The sequence below is a fragment of the Orbicella faveolata genome, unplaced genomic scaffold (genome assembly GCF_042242905.1).
Source record: "Orbicella faveolata isolate gen_17 unplaced genomic scaffold, um_ofav_v1 contig_26, whole genome shotgun sequence".
Taxonomy (NCBI): Eukaryota; Metazoa; Cnidaria; class Anthozoa; order Scleractinia; family Merulinidae; genus Orbicella; species Orbicella faveolata.
This window is the reverse complement of record NW_028301554.1, coordinates 19,471,334-19,478,384: the sequence shown is the minus strand read 5'-3', so window position 1 is coordinate 19,478,384 and position 7,051 is coordinate 19,471,334. Positions and strand designations below refer to the sequence as shown.

The following is a 7,051-nucleotide window of genomic DNA, read 5'->3' as shown; positions in this document are numbered from 1 at the left end:
GAAGCTTTAAAAGCACTTAATTAAGTTCCTTTTGTCGTACGGTAAATGTTTCAGTCAAACTAATCTCAGTGAGAGCTTTCATTTTGACTGTTTTCATTTCCAAAACAAATCACTTACACAGACGACGTTTACACCATGCAAGCTAGAATACAATGAAATTAATTAAGCTCACCCGTACCTTAATCTACGATAGCTCAGCCGGACGGCTAAAGCTTTCAAAACAACGAGAGCGAATAGTCTTTATGTCAGTTTTTGTTTTTGCTAAGAAATCGCTTTAAAGGTTCTCTTGTTAAAAAAAGTGTTCTTTCTTTTTTATTAGAAATCGATTAAAATTATTTCTTGCAAAACTTCAACTTGGTTCTCGGAAATAAACTGTTCAAAACTATCTAGTACCTAGAAAGTCAGTCGCACCGAGAAGTTCGACTCTTACCTAGTGAAATCGAAATTCTTTTTCTCGCTGACAGAAAAATCATGCTCTCAATTTTTACTACAGTTGCTGTACCGTCTCTCAATGTGCTAACTCTTAGGTTAGTACTGACTCTTAGGTTAGCACGATAAAAGTAAATTTAGCAACGATCATTTCCAAAACGACAACAGCTCAGTTATGCAATCAAACGGTGAAAAGGATGGCCCACGAACACACAGTGACTGAGAACCGACCCAATACTGGTACAAATTGTAGAGAGAGAGAGAGAGGGGTGGGGGGAAGGGTTGTTTTGCTTTCCCTCCCTGCTTTTCTTCCTTCTGTGATTTTTCTTTTTTTTCCCAAAATAAGGGCATGGGCTCCTCCCCTAGATCCGCCACTGTTCGAAAAGGTAGTGTCAGTGACCCATTATAAAGTGTAGGCGAGAGTATTAAGGGTATTACTAAGGTAGGTCCTTGCTTATATCGCAGTGGTTACAATTCTCGTACTTATAACCTGAGCATCAGGGCCATCAGGCCTTTTCATTTCGCTCTCTTCGCTCCCCTTCCACAGTTATGCCTTCGAAAAGACTGATACTAAAGTTATCACATTGGAGTCACTGGTTCAACTGACCTTTCTGACAAACAAATAAATAAAATGAGCTGAAAATGAGCCTCTGTACTAATCTGTCGTGCATCCTATTTACTGATGGAGGCAACGCATTCCATTTTCATGGCTTAAGACTTCACTATTGCCTTACAGGTGTTAGGATGTTATACAAAACAGCGATATTCTGGTGTGCTCTGCTCCGCTTCGTGGTCCACCCCAAAGACGTCTCCGGGTACAAGCCAAACAGTAAGCGTGGATGGAAGGACAACAGAGAAGAGTTTGGTTTTGCTTAAGTTGGGCATGACTTCAAAAGCGTGCACGCTGACAATTTTGCTCGCTGCTTCTTTGAGTACAGTTTAGTGGAAAGATGTCAAAATGTGACGTTTCTCTGGAACGAGAAAGAATGTCAAATGAAGAACGAAACAAAAGACAAAAAAGAAAAAAGACTTTGTGGAAAACCCAGCTGCTACTTATATGGAGAACAACGTTCGAGGTTTGTCCATTCAGCTTTTTGTTTTAGACAAAGGACCAGATTGGATGGGAGGTTAACTTCTAATCAGATGATCTTACAACGGATATACGGTCAATCTTTTAACTGACTCACACCGTTATACTGATATTTTTACCTACCTGTGCACGACATACATAATTGCTTGAATGACGGCTAAAAAGAAAGATAACTGAAAGGTGAACTAAGACTGCGTCAGGCCAAGTGTTCCATTCCCCCGGAACGTATCCCTGTCTCTGTTCAATTTTCCCTCGGATGAGATGCTAGACCACTGCACAGGGTTACCCCTATTTAAAAATTTGCTGATACTCGTTGGAGTAGGGCGTTGCATTGTGAGAGTGAATATCTTCCCCAACAACACAACGTAATGAACTGGCCAGGGCTTGAACCCAGACTACTCGATTCAGCGTCCAACGCCCTGATAACCAGCAAATGAAGGAAATTACACCAGTTACCAGGCGATATGAGCCGGTAATTAACGAGGACTACGGACACCAATAACACTGGCAGGGTATCCCTTAGAGTGTGATTTCTGTTTGATCATTGCAGTATGATTAGGTGAATTAATGACTGTAGAACTGTCTTGTTTTAATATGTGGCTCTTTGATCATGGTTCCTTGCAGCCTTTGTAAAGAAAGGTTCGACACCCTCGGTTCCAGGCTTTTCCTGCAAAGATATTCTGATAAGCGGTGAGGCTCCGGGAGATGGTGAGTACTGGATCGACCCAGCATCCTCGGGGGACCCGTTCAGAGTTTTCTGTGACATGACAACTGATCAAGGTACATTGGAAAAAAGATCAACGTTTAAAAATTTGGTTATAGTTCTATTTGTCAGTAAGTATTTCACACCCACTTTAGTTATGGTTGAACCTCTCCAGTAGGGCCGACCACCTTGGGGACAGAGTAAAGTGGTCGTTGTTAAGAGGTTATTCTGACAGTTTGGACGAGTTTTAGTGGTCGTTGCTGTTGAGGAGAGGTGGCCGTTGTAGAGAGGTTAAAATTAGAATAAATGTATGGACTGTTTGCTGGGACAAAACAAAGTGGCCGTTGTACGTAGAGAGGCGGTCGTTGTAGAAAAGTGGCCGTTAGTGGAGGTTCGACTGCACTATTGCAGTTATTATCTCTCATATTTGATGCTCAAAAAGATTGAAGGGTGATCGCCTTCTTAACCCGCGTTGTTCTATTTTGTTGTAAATGTATGCCCTGCAAAGGTGTTTAACTCAAAACAATAGGGAAAAACATGTATTTCTAGTATAGTAAAAATGAAGGCCAACTGCTCTGCTTCTCCAGAACGATTGCTTTTAAAGCTTTACCTTACTAGTTTCTCTTTCAGGTGGATGGACACTTATCAGTCGTTTCCTGATGAAAGATCTAAATTCTCCACAAGATACAGCTGTGGAGTCAGATTCTTACAGAGAAATCCTTTCTAATCACAGCTCCAATAAACACTACTTGTTGCGAGATGGCTTCAATCAGTTGAAAAACGACATGGGCTTCCCTCAGATCCGGTTTTACGTTTTTAAAAAGAAGGCGGGACGAGTGTTTCACATCATGACCAACAATGATGCTAAAAGGGAGCTAACGTGTGGAGTTTTTTACCGACTCTGACACTGAGCCTGAAGCTTGTGACTCTTCTACACGTCTCCCTGATGACAACTCAACTTTGGCTCGAAACTGTGATATGTGGGGCTATAGCACGAAAGACCGACGGGGGCAGGAGGGGCATAAAAGCACTCGTAATGATCTGCGCTTGTATCACAGACCATTTTTGTGGGCGCTTAAATATTACTTCGCACTTTATATTCAGGACAACAACCCACGCGAACTCGCGTGCGATGACCACAAGAACAGGGCCGATCTGTCTTTCGGAGACATATGGCGCATTTTTGTACGATAAGGGTCATAAGGGAATCAATTGTTTTCAATTTACTGTCTAAAGGAAGACATAAGTATTTTGGCTTTGCCTTACGCAGTTTTGTTTGTTTTCTCTTGTTTGCTTTTTGAAAACAACAACATTTATAACTCAGTCAATAATTGATTTTAAGGAACTCGTGTCACTTATCGAACCAATAAGATTTTTAAAAAGCTTAACTCTGAATCGCGAGGTCAGAAGTTATTTTCCCGAGCTTGGCGCCGGTGACGTATATGTACATTTGCTTCGAGGTCTTGTAAACCCTCTGTAATCACTAGCTCTTATAACTGCTTTGGTTTAGGTTTAAGGGGCGTCCTTCTTAACTGCCAGCTGGTTCAAGCCTGAATTTTGTTTTCAGGCTTTAATTTCACAACTGCTTAAGTCGTGTTTAAAACTACAATGATTACTCATGTCTTCAGGGTCATGAATTTGCTGCTAAGGAAGGTTTGTGACCGTCATATTTCGAAAACCATACCTCCGAAGGATAAGCGTTTTGCACAGACTTGCACCATTGAAGACTAAGTCCTGCAAGAGTTTCAAATCACGGCCATATTTGACCAGAAAACGTCGCTATAATGTGGACGAGCATTAGTACAATTAAAGCAGAGTTTCAACTGTTACAATTATGTTGACCGCACATGGCAACCTGAGAAGGCAGCGCGCTACACTTGGGAACACAGCTTGTAAATATGCTAACTGTGTGACATAACTTTGATTCAATTGATCAACACCCAGTATGTGAAATACCGGTAAACATAGTAAGGAGATACTTCTTCAGGCTCAAACAGCTGAGATAATGCTGTTTGATTTATATTGCCTAGTGTATGGCTTCGATAGGTGTCTAACACGCCATTTTTTCCATTATTGTAATGCCAAGAATTGTTTTCTCTTTATCATGTTTAGTTAGCGTTAAGAGAATGGCACAGGCAAATGTTACAAAAAACTGTTAAAAATGTTAAAGCAGTGTTGAATATTTATAGTGGTCGATGCACTTAGCTACAACTAGCTAGGAAGCTGGCTAGCTGTTTCCAGTCATAGAATCTTCCATAATTCGTTCTTTCAAGCTTTCTATGTAAATTTAATTCCAAAAGATCTGGTATAATGTTGATGAATAGAATACGTTAGCAGGCCAGGCCTCCTCATTAGCGTTGTGAAATTTCCTGCTAAAGCTGCAATGGCTCGGATAAATTATGTTGTTTCAGGAGACAGTTTTTCAGACAAAAACTGTGGGACACATATAAACGATGGATTAAACGATGAATACTAATGAAGTACATCAAGCGACACCTCTTCCAACATTTTGGTGGCTGATAAATTTATTCATGAGGGGCTCCGGGGCGCAATAAATCTTTAATCAGGCGTTCCATACCTCTTTTAGTACGAGAAAAGTTGACAACATTACATTGTCTCGACGATCATTAACTGAGTACGGGCACACCTTCTAGTGCTACTTGGATGTTACATCAGTTGAAAAATACCATTGAAAAGGTAAGCAAATCTTGTTGAAAACTAGCAATGGAAACAATTTCTTTTCCTTGCAGTATAGACACTGCATCATGAATCAAACAAACTTTGTTAGATTGGTAGACTTGAAAGCTTTAGTTCTTCTTCTTCGGCATTTCATTCTAAAGATGACGATACTGACTAGTGAACAATTAGTAAGTTGCAAATTTCAGTTTCAAATCTTGCGTCTTTTATTTGAACAACCAAACTTTTCTTGAAAATTAAAAAGTGTGAGAATTTTACAATCGCTAGCCTTGCATACGTATGTTTCAACCCTGCCAAGAGACTCATCAGAGGCCTTTCAGCTAACTCGTCAAACATCGCGTTTGAAGTCCCGCTAGCATCAAAATGATGGTTGTAATATTAATTTTGCCTTATATCAAGGATTCCCAATTGCGTAATATGCCATTAAACAACTAGAAAAAAAGTGTGAGAATTTTCTTCAGGCAAAATAAGCAATCAGGAACTGTTGTGGTTTTCTGTATTTGCCTATTAAAGTCGCACAACAGACCCGGCCTTATTCCTCAACGAAACCCTGGGTTTGATTTGAAGAGCGCTAGAATATTTTTAGATTAGAGCTGCATTGTTAGGCATTCTCACCGGCTGATGGAGCTTCAATAATTTCGGGAAGTACCAATTTTTTGCACATCAGTATGAGTTTTCATGAAGATCTTAGACATGATATCAGGTCTTTGGACGGACTTTAGCCTGGAAATCTACACAATCGATCACATAAGAAAACAAGAATCAACAAAACTCCGAGAGTAATATATATGGGAACTGAATTTGACTTCTCGACTGCCATGCACTATTAGCTACTACTGATTACGTTTAATGCCGTGTTTTATTTGTTGCCTTACTTATGGCTTTTAACATTTTTTCATCGAAAGTAGCCAGCAGAATTGACAGTATTGTTTTTAGTTTTTCAGTGTTTCCAGTTGTTTACGTCTTAGCTGAGTCACTTTATTCCCGGCAGCATACACTTACCTACTGACATTTCATATTCATGTCATGGAAAGCTCAAATGCAATTAATAAAGTTCCTTTTGTCCCAGGGTAAACGTTTCAGTCAAAACAATGCCAGTGAGAGCTTTATTTTGACTGTCAATTTTTGTTTCTTCTAAAATTAAGCACTTACACAGAAGACTTTTACACCATGCAAGCTACTAGAATACAATGAAATTAATTAAGTTCACTCTTACCCTAATTTAAGACGGCTAAAGCTTTCAAAACAGCGACAGTGGAAGCTCATGATGTCTTTGTTTTTTTTTTTTACCAAGAAATCGCTTCAAAAAAATCTCTTGAAACACATGTTTTTGTTCACTAAGAAATCGCTTACAAGTATCTCTTACATGACTTGTTTGTGGGAAATATTGAGCCTATCAAAAGGAATCTCAAATATATACCCATATGCTATGTGCTTGCCCCTAGAAATCCACAATCTTATTTCTATCATTGCAAATTACGTCACTTATCGACATTGCACCCTTAGCAGTATGCGGCATGTTTGTCCCATGAAACAAGTTTAAGAGCAGCTTCGCCTAAATACCAACTAGACTTGGAAATAGCGAAAAAATCGAATTTCTTCAAACTCACCTAGAATGAAGCCCTACGGGCACTAGTTACAAAAATATTGTTTTAAGTTCGATAAATCAAAAATTATTTTTTTTCCGCAATTTTTTCGTTTCGATGCCCCAAATCGGCCAAAATCCATCGAAAATGAGCGGCATATTCAGAGGCTCGTAAACTCAAAAGTAAAAATCTTCATTACAAACTGATTGCACGTCGTATTTGTATTTCCTTTCTTGTCTATTTAGAGCTAAATAGATCGTGATTTGATTGGAACAAAAATATTTGATGAATTTTCTAAATTAACGACCCAAGACAGTTTTACAAGAGGTCTACATTTAGCCTATTTTCAAATGCTGAAAAGGCGTTCTGGTACACGGCTTTTCCCAAAACGCCTAGTTTGGTTCTTCAAATTGGTGAAATAAAATTTTTGGGTAAATAAAATAACGAGCGATGAGATAGCGAACTAAATGCAGCACTTCTTCCTGAAAACGTGACCGTTGACCCAAGTGTAACGAAACTGATTACTGCAAGAAAACCCGGAAGAAA

The 7,051-nt window shown here is 39.4% G+C and overlaps 1 long non-coding RNA gene and 1 pseudogene across 2 annotated transcripts in view; one reads left to right on the top strand and one right to left on the bottom strand.

Annotated features, from left to right (window-relative positions):
• LOC149108454 (uncharacterized) overlaps positions 1 to 6,893 on the bottom strand; it is a 50,399-nt gene extending 43,506 nt beyond the window's left edge. The window contains exon 1 of the long non-coding RNA XR_016209188.1: positions 6,210 to 6,893. This is a non-coding gene — a long non-coding RNA (uncharacterized LOC149108454). The remainder of the gene's footprint in view (positions 1 to 6,209) is intronic.
• On the top strand, positions 375 to 4,717 carry LOC149108455 (uncharacterized; annotated as a pseudogene). The gene is made up of 3 exons (XR_016209187.1): positions 375 to 1,505; positions 2,144 to 2,299; positions 2,853 to 4,717. The product of XR_016209187.1 is annotated as an uncharacterized LOC149108455 (transcript).
• Positions 6,894 to 7,051: the final 158 nt, after the last annotated feature.